At 39.8% G+C, this 17,438-nt stretch overlaps 4 non-coding genes across 4 annotated transcripts; all 4 read left to right on the forward strand.

Annotated features, from left to right (window-relative positions):
• The first annotated feature begins 10,319 nt into the window (after nucleotides 1-10,319).
• Nucleotides 10,320-10,393, forward strand: trnan-guu (transfer RNA asparagine (anticodon GUU)). The gene has a single exon. It is a non-coding gene; the product is annotated as a tRNA-Asn (tRNA).
• A 192-nt stretch (nucleotides 10,394-10,585) lies between these two features.
• On the forward strand, nucleotides 10,586-10,659 carry trnan-guu (transfer RNA asparagine (anticodon GUU)). The gene has a single exon. It is a non-coding gene; the product is annotated as a tRNA-Asn (tRNA).
• A 358-nt stretch (nucleotides 10,660-11,017) lies between these two features.
• On the forward strand, nucleotides 11,018-11,091 carry trnan-guu (transfer RNA asparagine (anticodon GUU)). Its single transcript has one exon. It is a non-coding gene; the product is annotated as a tRNA-Asn (tRNA).
• Nucleotides 11,092-11,411: 320 nt separating this feature from the next.
• trnan-guu (transfer RNA asparagine (anticodon GUU)) lies at nucleotides 11,412-11,485 on the forward strand. The gene has a single exon. It is a non-coding gene; the product is annotated as a tRNA-Asn (tRNA).
• The last annotated feature ends 5,953 nt before the right edge of the window (nucleotides 11,486-17,438 follow it).

A 17,438-nucleotide genomic window follows, 5' to 3' on the forward strand; every position in this document is an offset into this window, starting at 1 on the left:
TTGGAGACTTGTCTGACAGTGAAGGTGCGGATGGGGTGAAAAGTGCGCTTAAAAAAAGGGAGTGAATGAAGCATCAAGAGGTAACGCCAGCAGGCATGGCAGAGGGGTCATTCGTTACTTATTCTATTTTGAGAAGCCCCTTCATCACCTGTCGCACACCTGGACTGTCAACTTACTGTCAAATTGCACTGTGGTGTAATTATGTCAGGCTGCTTGAGAAAATATCTCACCATAGCTCCTTTTACACAGAAACTTTTCTAAAATTAGGTTTGTTTTTACCTGGGTCAAGTTAGCGTTAGAATCAGCTGGTTGAGTCTGGAGCATTAGCATTAGGTTGGCTTACTGATGGCTATGAAACAATAACGATATATATCACAAAATAACTTTTTCTCGATAGTAATATTAGACAATTCTAACAGCAGTTATTTGTCCACGTTCTAAAAGACCTATGTAAGACTGGCCTGCTAAAGACAACCGCAGCACTCAGCGCCATGCAGCACAAAGATCATATGTAGCCGAGGTGGAAAAGAGGTCTCACTCTGTCATGACACTCGGTGGAGTGACGTGTGCAGACCTGGGCCAGTATTTGGTAAGTCAATTAATCCAACGATAGATGAAAATGAACTCAATAACTTTGCCTTGCCATGTGTTACGGGCTGCAAGAGGGTTCACTCTGCATCGCTTTCAGCAGCTGCGGCCGTTTGTACTCCATGCACTTGAAAGGTAATAATGATAACCGCGGTACGGTTAGTATTCCATCCATCCATCCATCCATCCATTTTCTACCGCTTGTCCCTTTTTTGGGGGTCGCGGGGGGTGCTAGAGCCTATCTCAGCTACCATATTAAATCAAAATGATCAAAAGACTGTGATTGATAACTACACATTGATAAAATTATGGACCGACTAGCGCAAGCTTGCAAGCAAGCTTAAATACTAACATGAAAACAGTATTTCCCCATTAAGAAACGTCCTACATACACATTGCTGTCTCAATATATACAGTATAGTCTATATTTCCAATTGGAACAAAGTTAGAGAATGTTGTTTTAATTGCCAGTGTTTGCCGGACAAAATTAAACAAAAACTTAAAGTAAATAACTTCATGTTTTGTTGTTCAATAAGGTTTAAAACACGAGATCATGTTGCTCATTGTAATATGCAAATTGTTGTTTACTTTGCTTGCTTATGTGCGTGCACGCTTCATGCATGCATGTGTACCAGGCAGTCTTCCACCCGTGTAACGTACACAATAACAATAGCTTTAATCATAACAACATACTGTACATATAGCAAAATAACATTTGTAAAATAATATTGCCAATGTGTGTAAATATACAGTAAGATACTGTTCATGGAGGCAGTTTTTTGAAGCAGATGTATCACGTTCTTTGACATGATGCTTTTAAAAAATGTTATTCAAAAATAACCTGATGTTTTTACATTAGACTTATTAGCAATGTAACATTTAAACATGACATAAATAGTGATGTAATTTATACCATGATACAAATGGATATCGGCAGAAATGAAAAGAAACACTGTGATATGATTTTTTCCCCATATCGCCGAGCGTAAATTACAGCATGTAACTGACTCAATTGGAGAGCTTTGAGTGTGGGTCGATACCAATATTAAACCGATAGATATCAGCTAATCATAACACATACATATTTTTTAGTATGGACTGTTAAAAAAACTTTGATCCAGCGAATTTTTTTAAATGTTTAGTAATTAGTCAATGGCAGGTAAGCAAAACACTGACTTCATGAAATACCTATGATTTTGAAATAAAGTGGTAATTTGTGTTCTGGGGACACTTGTGGTCCCAATAATCATTTACTAAATCACAAATAAATAAACTAAGTTTCTTACATGTATTATTATCATCACTGGAGGACAAGGAATAGCTCAACATGCTTCACTACACACTGTAGGCGGATACAATAGCTAACCACTAACAGCAAGCTAGCACCCCTGGATGTAAACAAATGCCATGGGTGGATCTACACCTGACATCAATTGTAATGATACCAAGTACAAGAGCGTATCTAGTCGATACTACTATGATTAGATCAATATTTTTTATCGTCATAAAATCTTTTTTCCTTTATTTTAAATTCATATCATGTTTATGAACTCAGGAAATACGTCCCTGGACACAGGAGGACTTTGAATACGACCAATGTATGATCCTGTAACTACTTGGTATCGGATCGATACCTACATTTTTGGTATCATCCAAAACTAATATAAAGTATCCATACAACAGAAGAATAAGTGATATTACATTTGAACAGGTGTATATCAAATGCCTTTGAAAAGTCAATAAAGAGGGGAAGACAGCACTGCTTCTTGTCAAGAGCTTCAGTTACATCATTTATAAACTTCATAGCAGCAGTAACAGTACTGTGATTTCTGCGAAAACCTGACTGAAATGGTGACAGAATAAAGTTGGTGTCCAAAAATTATTTTATCTATTCACTGATAAGGGATTCAAGCACTTTTGCCAGAACAGAGAGTTTAGAGATCTGTCTGTAATTAATTAGATTACTAGGGTCACCTCCTCCTTAATAGGGGGATTACAAGGGCAGATTTCAAATCCAAAGGGATTTCATATATAGAAGATGTTGAAACAGAAAATAACCAGATATTAACAGAAAATATGGTTCTCGCCCGGAAAAGGGTGGAGTGCCATCTCCGGGTTGCGGAGGAGACCCTGTCCCAAGTGGAGGAATTCAAGTACCTCGGAGTCTTGTTCACGAGTGAGGGAAGAGTGGATCGTGAGATCGACAGGCGGATCGGTGCGGTGTCTTCAGTAATGCAGACGCTGTATCGATCCGTTGTGGTGAAGAAGGAGCTGAGCCGGAAGGCAAAGCGCTCAATTTACCGGTCGATCTACGTTCCCATCCTCACCTATGGTCATGAGCTTTGGGTTATGACCGAAAGGACAAGATCACGGGTACAAGCGTCCGAAATGAGTTTCCTCCGCCGGGTGGCGGGGCTCTCCCTTAGAGATAGGGTGAGAAGCTCTGCCATCCGCGGGGAGCTCAAAGTAAAGCCGCTGCTCCTCCACATCGAGAGGAGCCAGATGAGGTGGTTCGGGCATCTGGTCAGGATGCCACCCGAACGCCTCCCTAGGGAGGTGTTTAGGGCACGTCCGACCGGTAGGGGGTCACGGGGAAGACCCAGAACACGTTGGGAAGACTATGTCTCCCGGCAGGCCTGGGAACGCCTCGGGATCCCCCGGGAGGAGCTGGACGAAGTGGCTGGGGAGAGGGAAATCTGGGCTTCCCTGCTTAGGCTGCTGCCCCAGCGACCCGACCTCGGATAAGCGGAAGAAGATGGATGGATGGATTAACAGAAAATGAACAAGTAGATTAATAATCAATTTTTACAGTTTGTCCCTCATAATGTTGACAAAATAACAGAATGATAAATGACACAATATGTTACTGCATACGTCAGCAGTTAATTAACAGTCTTTGTTTGTTTACTTACTACGAAAAGAAAAGTTGTCTCACATGTTCACTATTTTATTTAAAGACTAAATTCCAATAAGAAACATATGTTTAATGTACCCTAAGATTTTTTTGTTAAAATAAAGTCAATAATGCCATTTTTGTGGTACCCTTTATTTAAAAAAATATCAAAATACATTTTGGTACCAGTACCAAAATATTGGTATCGGGACAACCCTAGAATGGATGCAAGTTTTTCCACCGTCTTATTGGACAAAATACTTTAAAGGCCTACTGAAATGAATTTTTTTTATTTAAACGGGGATAGCAGATCCATTCTGTGTCATACTTGATCATTTCGCGATATTGCCATATTTTTGCTGAAAGGATTTAGTAGAGAACATCGACGATAAAGTTCGCAACTTTTGGTCGCTGATAAAAAAAGCCTTGCCTGTACCGGAAGTAGCGTGACATCCTCACATTTCCCCATTGTTTACACCAGCAGCGAGAGCGATTCGGACCGAGAAAGCGACGATTACCCCATTAATTTGAGCGAGGATGAAAGATCCGTGGATGAGGTACGTGAGAGTGAAGGACTAGAGTGCAGTGCAGGACGTATCTTTTTTCGCTCTGACCGTAACTTAGGTAAAAGGGCTCATTGGATTCCACACTTTCTCCTTTTTCTATTGTGGATTACGGATTTGTATTTTAAACCACCTCGGATACTATATCCTCTTGAAAATGAGAGTCGAGAACGCGAAATGGACATTCACAGTGACTTTTATCTCCACGACAATACATCGGTGAAGCACTTTAGCTACGGAGCTAACGTGATAGCATCGTGCTTAAATGCAGATAGAAACAAAAGAAATAAGCCCCTGACTGGAAGGATAGACAGAAGATCAACAAAACTACTATCAGGAGACACCGAACCAAACACTGGACCTGTAACCACACGGTTAATGCTGTGCCGCCTGTCGAAGCCTAGCAATGCTGTTGCTAACAATGCCATTGAAGCTAACTTAGCTACGGGACCTCGACAGAGCTATGCTAAAAACATTAGTGCTCCACCTACGCCAGCCCTCATCTGCTCATCAACACCCGTGCTCACCTGCGTTCCAGCGATCGACGGCGCGACGAAGGACTTCACCCGATCATCGATGCGGTCGGCGGCTAGGGTCGGATAGCGCGTCTGCTATCCAACTCAAAGTCCTCCTGGTTGTGTTGCTGCAGCCAGCCGCTAATACAAAGATCCCACCTACAGCTTTCTTCTTTGCAGTCTCCATTAGGGTGACCAGGTGTCAGGATTTAGGCCGGACAGTCCGGATTTTTAATGCCCTGTCCGGCGTCCGGCGCAGCATCAAGCCGGACACGTATTTGTCCTCCTTTTTGAGGCACTAGGCTTGAAGAGCGGCGTTTTTTCATCTTTGCTGGGCTGCAGCGCAATAGCCAATCATAGACCGTAAAAAAATGCCCCCAACGCAGTAACATATCAAATGATTGGCTAAGAGCGGTGTCGGATACAAATCTGCCTATCATTGGTTAAAAAGGTAAACAAGGGTCCATGTGCTGCTGCGGCATGACATTGACAGAAAGTTAGCATCATGCCAAAACGCAAGACCTCATTTAATTCTGAATGGATAAAAGAGCACAAATTTATAACGAAAAGCAGTCGAGACTCATTCCATGGCTTCTGCACACTTTGTCGATGTGATGTCGACGTAAGTAGTCAGGGGAAAGCTGCAATTGAACGGCATGCAGGTACGGATAAACATAAAAGTAATAAACGTGCGGCAGGTACCTCTTCAATGAGGAAATTTTTTCGTGAAGTTTCGTCGCCCCTGGATGACAAGATAACCGCTGCAAGGGGCTGTTGATCCTGAGCTGCTACAGAGGGTGAATGTGGAGTTTGCTTAAAGACTGGTCTGCTGCGCACACACACAGACACTGAAGACAAGTCCCCAAAAGACTGAAGCACTTTAGAAATGCTATGCTTTTTGAGCAGTTGAATGTTTTCTTGTTTGTTTGTTTGTTTGTTACAATCTCCTTTGTTGTTTATATAAAAGGTTATTCAGGATTTTTTTAAAAGCATTTTTTTTTAATTATATATGTTACCTGTTAATTGTTGTTTACATTTAAGTCCACACATGTTATGCTTTGTGGCACTCTGCATTTGAAAATATTAATCTCAGTGGTCACTTTTTGAACACCACAATGTATTGAATAAATACAAATACTGTTAACAAACACTTGACTTTAATATTTTTTCCTATTCAGCCACACAAACATCATCTTTAAACCACTCAAAATTGTATTATAAATAAGAGTATACCAGAGTCCTATGTACACCATAGTAATTTATTGATATGCCGCATAATGTCCTCCTTTTTGTCATATGCCGCATAATGTCCTCCTTTTTGGTGTCATGGAAATGGTCACCTTAGTCTCCATTGTTCATTAAACAAATTGCAAAAGACTCACCAACACAGATGTCCAGAATACTGTGGAATTTTGGGATGAAAACAGAGCTGTTTGTATTGTGATACAATGTGTCCGAATACTTCCGTTTCAACCATTGACGTCACGCGCAAAAGTCATCATACATAGACGTTTTCAACCGGAAGTTCCCCGGGAAATTTAAAATTGCACTTTATAAGTTAACCCGGCCGTATTGGCATGTGTTGCAAGTTAAGATTTCATCATTGATATATAAACTATCAGACTGCGTGGTCGGTAGTAGTGGGTTTCAGTAGGCCTTTAACCGTGTGAATTATGCCTGACAACAAGTGTTTGGGGCCATGTGTCACATGACTGTTTCAAAAACTGCCTCAGCTGTTGTGCAACTGTTATTCCGTGATGATATGGGATATTTGTATTCTGTATGCACGCCATGAATGGAGAGAGGGTGGCCTCAGCGGAACATACCATGCCGCGTAGTGACGCTGGACAAATGCCATTTTAGATTAATTATTCCTGGAGCTGGATGTGTTTGCTCTGCAAGCATGGACCTGAGTCCCTCCTGAAATAGCAGCCGTGAAGTGATTAGTGGGATGAATCAGAGCAGAGGCACACACCTGCGCCCGCTTTGGTTAGTAGAGGATCTGAGGAAGGTGTCATACAGGAACATATTCCATCTCAGAGCGTGTCTTTTTTGTTCAATACTTGTAGTTTAGGATTGTAAACAACAAAAAATAGCTACACGAATCAGTTGAAAATTGGATCGGATAATGTGGCGGGATTTTACCTTGAAATTCACACATTTGATCTAGAACAGTGGTCCCCAACCTTTTTGTAGCTGCGGACCGGTCAACGCTTGAAAATTTGTCCCACTGACTGGGGGGACAAAAAAATAAAATAAAAAATAATATATATATATATATATATATATATATATATATATATATATATATATATATATATATATATTTATTTATTTTTTTTCATAAAGAAATACAATCATGTGTGCTTACGGACTGAATCCCTGCAGACTGAATTGATCTATATTGATATATAATGTATATATTGTGTTTTTTTATGTTGATTTAATTTTAAAAAAATATTTTATTTTTTTTATTTTTTTATTTCTTGTGCGGCCTGGTACCGGTCCGCGGCCCGGTGGTTGGGGACCACAGATCTAGAACACACTTACAGGGAGCAAATTAGCCCCTAAACCAGGAACATTCACTAAATCGTTTTTGGGGTCACATTTCCAAAACGCCAACGGGCCGGACTTCTCCCTTCACTCTTAGTCTTATTTTGTATATTACGGAGAACCAGCTTCCTCTACAGTAGACATTTAATTTTGGTCTAGTTATTTTGTCAGAGTTACCGCAGGGCTGTTTCTAAAGACATTCTGCACAAATGTGTCTCACAAGTTTTTTTAACTGAACTTGCAAACCACCAGTTAATAGCCCAAATGATGAAAAAGAGAGGACCTAAAACGAGAAACACCACTTATATAATTAATTATAATTAAGTTGAACAAATGACTACTGACTGCATCTGAAGTATCAATCAATCAATCAATGTTTACTTATATAGCTCTAAATCACGAGTGTCTCAAAGGGCTGCACAGATCCCACATCAGGGCAAGAAAAAACTCAACCCAATGGGATAACAATGAGAAACCTTGGAGGGGACCGCAGATGTGGGGACCCCCACCCTGGGCGACCGGTGCAATGGACGTCGAGTGGATCTAGCATAATATTGTGAGAGTCCAGTCCATAGTGGATCTAACATAATAGTGAGAGTCCAGTCCATAGCGGGGCCAGCAGGATATCATTTTGAGCGGAGACCGGTCAGCAGAGACGTCCCCAACTGATGCACAGATGAGTGGTCCACCCTGGGTCCCGACTTTGGCCAGCTAGCGCAACATCTGTGGTCACCGAATCTGTGCCCCCCCCCCCACCCCCCCTCCACGAAGGAGAGGGGGCAGAGCATTGATTGATTGAGACTTGTATTAGTAGATTGCACAGTACAGTACATATTCCGTACAAGTTTTTCAACTTGTTTAAGTCGGGGTCCACGTTAATCAATTCATGGTAGCACCCAAAGTACCGTATTCTTTTCAACTATAGAGCGCACCGGTACATACTACCACCCTCCTCCCCCCCATATAATAGACGCACGGGACTATAAGCAGATATATACGCTGTGAAATTAGTTATTTACACAGAAATATTTTGTAAATGTTTATTTACATGCCTGAATTGTTTGATTGAATCTGTTTTTCAGTGGTCTCTTTGTGGATTCCAGGGACTCTGTGGGTTCCTTTCGGACAGTCTAAATTGACCCTTACAAAGTTTGTAACTCTGACAGTGTTGGGTCCATTCAGTTCCATTTGTACACTGTCAGAGTTAAAGACATGCTTTGAAATTAAAATGTTTGAGAAACACTGCTTGGGGGGGGGGGGGGGGGGTCTAAATTTATATTTACACATCTGTAACTGACACGCACACACACACACACTGAGACTAACATTAGAGTCTTTTTTTTAAAATGTGAACTGGACAAGAGAAGAGGCAAATAAATGTTACACATCTTTGCAACAAATACAGCAATGATAGACTTATTGCAGCCGTAAAACAGTACATATTACGTCGGGAAAACAAGGAGAAACAGCTAATCAACAGTGAATAAAGTTGAGTAGTTACCTTATTTTCGTAAGCAGGAGAATGTTGAGTGGGTTTTAAATGTCAGCGCTGTTGTGTGTGAAAGATAGTTTGAGACGCCATGACTGCCTTCCTTCTTCTTCTTTTAATGGTGGTTGTCAAGCAAATTTGTGGTGTGCATTACCGCCACCTTCTGAAATGGAGTGTGAATCGAGATGGTACCCTATTCTAAATGATTTTATTTAACCCTGTTTTTTTATGTATGTGTTGCTTAGTACCCTACATGTTTCAAATGCAATCTTACCATATCCTCCACTGCTACACTAACCTTTTCTTTCACTAACCTATTTTTAATTTTTTTCCCGATCTCTATTATATTTCCAACACTATATTACAGGTGGGGGAAATAAACGATTTTTAAGTGCATTGCAATTCGGACACGGCCGATTGTAAAATCGATTAATAAAGGTTAATAATCGATTATTCATTCCTTGTAAATAAAGTCATGCAGACAGTTCTAAATTTGGCTGACTGCAGCAGCCACCTCACTGAGAGATCCGACCAGCTCCTTGATTTTAGGGCTCTTATCTTCCAGTGTTGCACACATTTCCATTAATTTAATACATGTAATGGGAATTAATTCAACTGTTTCTTCTTACAAGTACACTGTTTTTAAAAGTTGCAAGTAATGATTGCTTAATTAGTGAAACGAAAATAGACATAAAACTGCATCAATATACATAATCTAAAGATACATCAATTATCGGTTTTGGATCGAATCCTAGCTCCTGAATCGTAATCAAATCTTACAAAAACCTCAGTCATGGAGAGTGGGAGGGGACTACAGAATTTTGACCGTGATTGCAGTACCATTTTTGGCCACATGTGGCACCTTTAAACCTAGTACGTCACACACGCTGTTAGCATGATACATTTTTTGCCCATTTTCCCACGTACACCTCAGATAATTTGGTACTTAACACATGCTAATTGTTAGCATGCTTTTTTTTCAGCTAATTTTACATGCGTATGCCTCACATTCATATATCTTTGTACTTGTCGCATTGTAAATGTCGCCATGCTAACGTTAGCATTTCAGTTTGACTTTCGCTTACCGCCGGCTTGCGCGCAAGTATCCACACGCTATTTCTCTGAAATTGCATATTCTACTTAGTGTGACTTTTAAGACTTACTTCAACGCAGCATGTCTCTACCATGAGTCTGTGTACGATCATGTCTCGTGGCGCAATCAGTTAGCGCGTTCGGCTGTTAACTGACAGGTAGGTGGTTCAAGCCCACCTAGGGACGAGCTATTTTTTTCCTTGGTGCGTTTCAGTTCTATGTGGACAATGGACAGCCTCTCACTCACCCGTCATCATGAAAACGAATACATTTGTCCAACAACATCAAACATGTGACAATATTAAACATGTTCAGGAAATTCAATACACTATTTTGTAAACAATTTCAACTTCACCGCATGTCATTTCTTTTGTCTAAAATCTATTTTTGCTTTCCACATGCATTTTTCTGAATCATCACTACCGAAAGAAACTCGTTATATCATTGAATACAAATAAAAGCTTGCTTTATGCTGCCACGGCGTTATTTAGTGGCGGGGGTGATACTAATATTGAATAAAAAGACAAACATTTGTCTGAATGAACATTTCAAAAGTAGTGTAAGAGGTTTGACTATGATGTATGGGGTGATGGATTTTATAAAAATTTTACACGAAATGTTCACATGTCTCTGTGGCGCAATCGGTTAGCGCGTTCGGCTGTTAACCGAAAGGTTGGTGGTTCGAGCCCACCCAGGGACGCTAGAATTTTAACGTCGAATGACCTTTGTGTTTTTTGCAAAAATATTTTTCTCATTGTCTACTCTACAATAGAATCCTAGCTCATGAATGCAGACTCTGTCTGCTGCTAGTTGTTGACATTTTGCCTCATTTGACTGCGGCTAATAGAAGGTGTAACATTATAGAAGCTGGCGCCCTCACGATATGTCACTTGTCTCTGTGGCGCAATCGGTTAGCGCGTTCGGCTGTTAACCGAAAGGTTGGTGGTTCAAGCCCACCCAGGGACGACTCGCTTTTTTATATACTTTTGTAAAGTGTATGTAGGAAAACAAAGCTGAATAATAATTAAACTATTAACTTGTACAAAACGTTGATATATAAATGCAAACAGAAGAATGCGGATCACAGCCAAACTGCGTCGAGAGGGTGGGCGAGGCCTTGTTTGCCTGCAGACACATGAGGAGTGTTGGGGCAGGGTTGTAGAGAGTGAGGCACAGAGCAAGAGAAAGAAGAAGGGCGAAGTTTATGATCCTGTCTGTCAGCTTTCAGGGTGGAATGTGCTGTGGAAGATGTAGCGTCACAGTCGCCGTCGCCACGGATCCTGCCTGCAGGGTTAAAAAAGGTTATTCCTTTCGCTCGCCCTATGTCTCTGTGGCGCAATCGGTTAGCGCGTTCGGCTGTTAACCGAAAGGTTGGTGGTTCGAGCCCACCCAGGGACGCTTGCTTTTTGGATTTGGACACAGAATAGGAATTGTCTGACTGCTGCAGTGTAAAACTTGGAGGAAGGGCTCGTCACATTGTACTCTATTTCTCTGGTAAATTACAAACCCAATGTCAAGGCTAAATTAAAAGAACATAAATTAGCGCAAAGCAAGCATTAACACTCAACTGCTAACTTTCTCACACACAAATGCAAACAGAATAATGCAGTTAGGGGAGGGGCATCGAATGAGGAACAGAGCAAGAGGAACATGCGTGTAATACTTAGACTGGACTCTGCAGTTAGCATAAGACAGAACGAACTTCACTAGTGCCGCATGTCTCTGTGGCGCAATCGGTTAGCGCGTTCGGCTGTTAACCGAAAGGTTGGTGGTTCGAGCCCACCCAGGGACGCTCTCTTTTGGATTTTGCCTATCACTGTCAATACAACAGCAATGAATATGCAATCTGACACATCACACATTTTCCGCACAAGGTTTGGCGATTCAACAATAAGATATTACAGTCTTCCCCTCATTTATCGCTCGAAAATGATCATGAGCGAAAAATAAAAGTTAGAAATCAAATATTTTCATAGCTAAAGTATACAAAAAAAATGGTTACCACACAAGGAATTTGACTTGGCAGACTGTGCTCTCTTTGTTTAATGCAGGGGTCACCAACGCGGTGCCCGCGGGCACCAGGTCGCCCGTAAGGACCAGATGAGTCGCCCGCGGGCCTGTTCTAAAAAAAAAAAAAATTAAATTAAAAAAAATAATAATAATAATTTTTTTTTTTTTTTTTTTTAAATTAAATCTACATAGAAAAAACACAAGATACACTTTCAATCAGTGCATCAACCCAAACAACCTCCCCCATGCACATTCATCCACACCCACTCACACAAAATGGGTTATTTCTTTCTGCTACCAATATTCTGGTTCCCACAACATAGACAACACACCTGCAAGGGACACAGTCCCTGAAGCACACATGATTGTATAGGCTGCTGGTCCACTAACATTTTCATTAATTACTATTTTTTATGTAATTATTTTTATATTGTTTTACTTTCTTTTTTATCCAAGAAAATGTTTTTTATTTATTTATCTTATTTTATTTTATTTTTTTAAAAAGGGCCTTATCTTCAACAGACCAGGTTGTCAATGAAATTAGATTTGTTTAAAGGGTTTTTAAAACCAGGCCCAGTCCAGATAATGTCCAAGTCGGACTCAGCAACACACACCTTCATTCATGTACACAGAAAAAAATTAGGGAACACAACAGATTGCATATAATTTATAAACAAAATTACATTTTCAAAATAAGCATTTATGTACAGTCCAGATTATGTCCAGGTCACTCAAATTAGGGAACACAACAACAGATATCATATAATCTATAAACATAATTATACTTTCAAAATAAGCCTTTTCTCATCTTTTTTTTAATGTTTTTTTGGCATCATTATCGTTTTCAACCATGTAACTTTCTAAAGTTAGAAAATACTGAATAAATGTTTTAAAGAGAGTAATACTAAGTGAATATCTGTTTTTGGCCTTAAAAATAAACATTTTACCGAGTACTATATTAAATTGACTAAATCATGATTGTCAATGAACTCTCCTAAAATAACAGAAACCAAATTAACCTTCATAAAACCAATCCTTAAACAAATTGTTTCAACTTCCACCCAAAACAAAGACACAATATGACAATACCAAAACAAATGCAGGGTGGATTCAGGCTCCTGACAACAAAATCGGCAATCATCTGACTCTGTCATATTCCATAATTTTAACATTTTCCCTGTGGGTAAGAAGTTATAAATAATTTTAATTTGAAAATAACGATTTTGCACATCCATAGTAGTTTTATAGATTAGTTTGAATATGGTATCCCATGGCAAAGGGCAGTCAAAAAAGTCCTCCCATTTTCCATATGTGTTGTATGGGGCAGCCTTCAAAGATGTCTTTATTAAATAAAAAGTATATACTTTTCTATTTATTTTAGCTCCTTTTTGCCAACTAGAATTTCTTATTAGAGGTTTACAAACTAATAATTTAGTAGTTCCATAATTAATTATTTGTTTCCATCTTTTCCCAATTACTCCAGTTAGTTGATAAAATGAAAAGCTTGAGCAAGCATCACCATACATAGTTCTAAATTCATCATACTTCATCATTTTACCATTCTCATTGATAATATCATTGACAAAAATGATTCCTCTTTCAAACATATTTTTCCAAAAGAAAGGCTTTCCATCTATTACAATATTAGAGTTCATCCATATTATCTGCTGCAAAATATCGTCTCTTTTTTCTGGCACATAAAATTGAAAACACCACTATGAGTGCATTGTTTCCTTTATGAACCCCGCCATGTTTCCCAGCAGACTCTCTACATAAGAACAATGGGAGGGGATCACTTGTAAAAAAGGATACAATTTCTTTTGATACAGTACATGTTTTTTGTCCAACAGGACATTTGTGTACCACTCAATGTTTAAATACATCTTTGGAACAATTTATGCTTTTAAAGACAGACACATAGCTTCAAGGTTGAGAAGTTTCAGGCCCCCATATTCATACTCTTTGTACAAAACCTTTCTTTTAATCTTTTCTGGTTTGCCGTTCCAGACAAAATCGAAGACCCTCCGCTCATAAATCTTAAAAAAGTTTTGTGATGGAGCTGGTAATGACAAAAACAAATAAATAAATTGAGGAATAATTAACGAGTTCGCAATAGACATTTTACCATACAAGGTTAGGGATTTCCCTTTCCATAATTGCATAATTTTGTCCAGCTTTCTTAGTCGATTATCATAATTTACTGAGCCTAGATCTTCCAGATTTTCTGGGACAACAACACCAAGTATGTTAACTGGTCCATCTGTCCACAAAACAGGCACTTTGCATCCCATTCGAAATGATGTTCCCTTTAGATTTCCGATCCTTAACATTTTACATTTATCATAATTAAGCTTAAGGCCAGATTGCTTTGAAAATATGTCCAAAAGATTAAGAAGGTTCCGCAAACAATGAGGAAAAAACGTATCTTTGTGAATCAGCCTTTTCTGACATGAACTTCATCAAGAACAAACACAGAACATGCCTCACTGATGCACATCTGCAAGACTCACTCAGGGTTGCAGTGTCAAGTTACACACCAGAGTACAACACACTAGTTAACAGCATGCAATGCCATGCTTCCCACTAACTGACAAAGAAACAGATAACAGATTTGGTGTCCAGTTCAAAGTGTGACATGATTTAAAAATTTGAGAGTTTACTTTTGTATTTTACATGAGTTATTATTTGTACAAACATGGTGCAAAGAAATTCATGATTTGTTAAAAAATGTTAGTGGCTAGCTAGTTAAAATGGGATACTGTGATTTCAAAAGACTGTCTTAGAAGTGATCATTTGAAAATGTTCAATTTGAAAAATGTGCACTTAGAGAAAATATAAAAATAAAGTGTTGCATATTGATATTTATCTGTTTCTATATATATTTATTGTGAGAAATCATTAAGATGATCAGTGTTTCGACAAAGATAAATATCATTAATTATTAATAATAACAGAGTTAAAGGTAAATTGAGCAAATTGGCTATTTCTGGCAATTTATTTAAGTGTGTAACAAACTGGTAGCCCTTCGCATTAATCAGTACCCAAGAAGTAGCTCTTGGTTTCAAAAAGGTTGGTGACCCCTGGTTTAATGTAAGCAATAAATATTAACCAAGAACTAAAAACATAAACAAGTACTGAAATAACTTATATGTGCAAGGCTAATAAATACGACTGCAGTGGTGAATTGAGCAAGGCAAAAAGATGAAGACGTGAGTTAGTACAGTCAGTGACACATTAGTTATTTCACAGTGCTCATCAGATTGGTCGCCTGGGTGTAGAAACTGTTCTTTTGACGCCTTGTATACAGTGATTTGTCACGTTTCTGGCCAGGGTGTGAGTAGGGATGTAACAATAAACGGTACAATGATAAACGGCGTTAAAATTCAAGACGGTTACTGGGTTTCCCCGAAACTGCCAAGACACCGTGGCGGTGGTGGCTTGGTTATGGGCGTGGTCAAAGTGACGCAGTTGAGTAATTTGCATAATTTGCTATGATTGATTGATTGATTGAAACTTTTATTAGTAGATTGCACAGTGAAGTACCTATTCCGTACAATTGACCAATAAATGGTAACACCCGAATACGTTTTTCAACTTGTTTAAGTCGGGGATTCATGATACAGATATATACTCTCAAATATATACTAACATCATAATACAGTCATCACACAAGATAATCATCAGAGTATATACATTGAATTATTTACATTATTTACAATCCGGGGTGTGGGATATGGAGGTGGGGGGTTAGGTTTGGTAGGTATCAACACTTCTGTCATCAACAATCAGCATCAACAATTGCATCTTAAGAGAAATGGACATTGAAACAGTGTAGGTCTGACTTGGTAGGATATGTACAGCAAGTAGTGGACATAGAGAGAGAGGTATCGAAAGCATAAGAAAAACATTTGATTATTAACAATCCAGGGAGGGTGTTAGTTTAGGGTTGAAGTTGCCTGGAGGTGTACTTTTATTGCGGTTTTGAAGGAGGATAGAGATGCCCTTTCTTTTATACCTGTTGGGAGCGCATTCCACATTGATGTGGCATAAAAAAGAGAATGAGTTAAGACCTTTGTTAGATCGGAATCTGGGTTTAACGTGGTTAGTGGAGCTCCCCCTGGTGTTGTGGTTATGGCGGTCACTTACGTTAAGGAAGTAGTTTGACATGTACTTCGGTATCAGGGTGGTGTAGCAGATTTTATAGACTAGGCTCAGTGCAAGTTGTTTTACTCTGTCCTCCACCCTGAGCCAGCCCACTTTGGAGAAGTGGGTAGGAGTGAGGTGTGATCTGGGGTGGAGGTCTAAAAGTAATCTGACTAGCTTGTTCTGGGATGTTTGGAGTTTAGATTTGAGGGTTTTGGAGGTGCTAGGGTACCAGGAGGTGCATGCGTAATCGAAAAAGGGTTGAACGAGAGTTCCCGCCAGAATCCTCATGGTGCTTTTGTTGACCAGAGAGGAGATTCTATAGAGAAATCTCGTTCGTTGGTTGACCTTTTTGATTACCTTGGTTGCCATTTTATCACAGGAAAGATTAGCCTCTAGAATGGAACCTAGGTAGGTGACCTCATCTTTCCTGGTGATAACAATGTCACCCACTTTTATAGTGAAATCATTGACTTTCTTAAGGTTGATGTGGGACCCAAACAGGATGGATTCCGTTTTACCCAAGTGTATGGATAGCTTGTTGTCAGCGAGCCAGGTGCAAGTTCTACAGAGTTCAGCACTGAGGATTTTTTCCACCTGTGACTTGTCCTTGTCCAGCAGGGCCGAGTCATCCGCAAATAAGAACAATTCATAGTCGCATGCCGATGACAAGTCATTTATGTATATTAGGAACAGTAAAGGCCCTAATATACTGCCTTGGGGGATTCCACAGCTCACTGAGAGGTGGGGGGACACGGTGCCGTTCACCTCTACCACCTGTTCCCTCCCTCCAAGTAAGATTGCATCCAGCTCGATGAGGTTTTTTGTCAAATCTGATTGCTCTGAGCTTATCCAACAGTATAGCGTGGTTAACGGTGTCAAAGGCCTTCTAAAGGTCCAGCATGACCATGCCGCAGTATTTGCCCGCGTCCACCTCATGTTTGATGTGGTCGGTCAGATAGAGAAGGCATGTGTCAGTGGAGCGGTTAGTTCTGAAGCCGGATTGGAATTTGTACATTAGTTTATTGGTGGCAAGGTAACCATCGACCTGTTCATAAACAATTTTTTCCATTACTTTCGAAATGGAACTGAGAATAGAAACAGTCGGTAGTTGCCAGGTTCCAATTTGCTTCCTTTTTTAAAGAGGGGAGTTACTCTTGCTATCTTAAAATTTTTTGGTACTTGGCCTTGTGAAATTGAGAGGTTTATTATGTGTGTGATGATTGGGGCAATGATGGAGGCAGAGTCCCTGAGAAATCTGGAGGGGATATTGTCAATGCCGGTGGCCTTGTTTGGGTGGAGCGCGCTCAATTTTTTAAGCACCTCATCAGCTGAGACCATTTCTAATTTGAAATCGTTGTTGGATACTCCTAGCTTTCTGTAGAAGGCTTTAATGTGTTCTACACCAAAGCGACCAGAGTGGTGGGACAGTTTGTTGACAAGAGTTGCGGCTATGCTGGTGAAAAAGGTGTTAAGTCTGCTTGCTACCTGCATTTTGTCTGTAATGAAGGAGTCACCCTCCTTGATGCTGATGTTGGTGAGTCTGGTTTTAAGTTTCTGGCTGCAACCGGGAAGCTGGTTGTTGAGGATTT

Source organism: Entelurus aequoreus, linkage group LG24, assembly GCF_033978785.1.
Source record: "Entelurus aequoreus isolate RoL-2023_Sb linkage group LG24, RoL_Eaeq_v1.1, whole genome shotgun sequence".
Classification (NCBI taxonomy): domain Eukaryota; kingdom Metazoa; phylum Chordata; class Actinopteri; order Syngnathiformes; family Syngnathidae; genus Entelurus; species Entelurus aequoreus.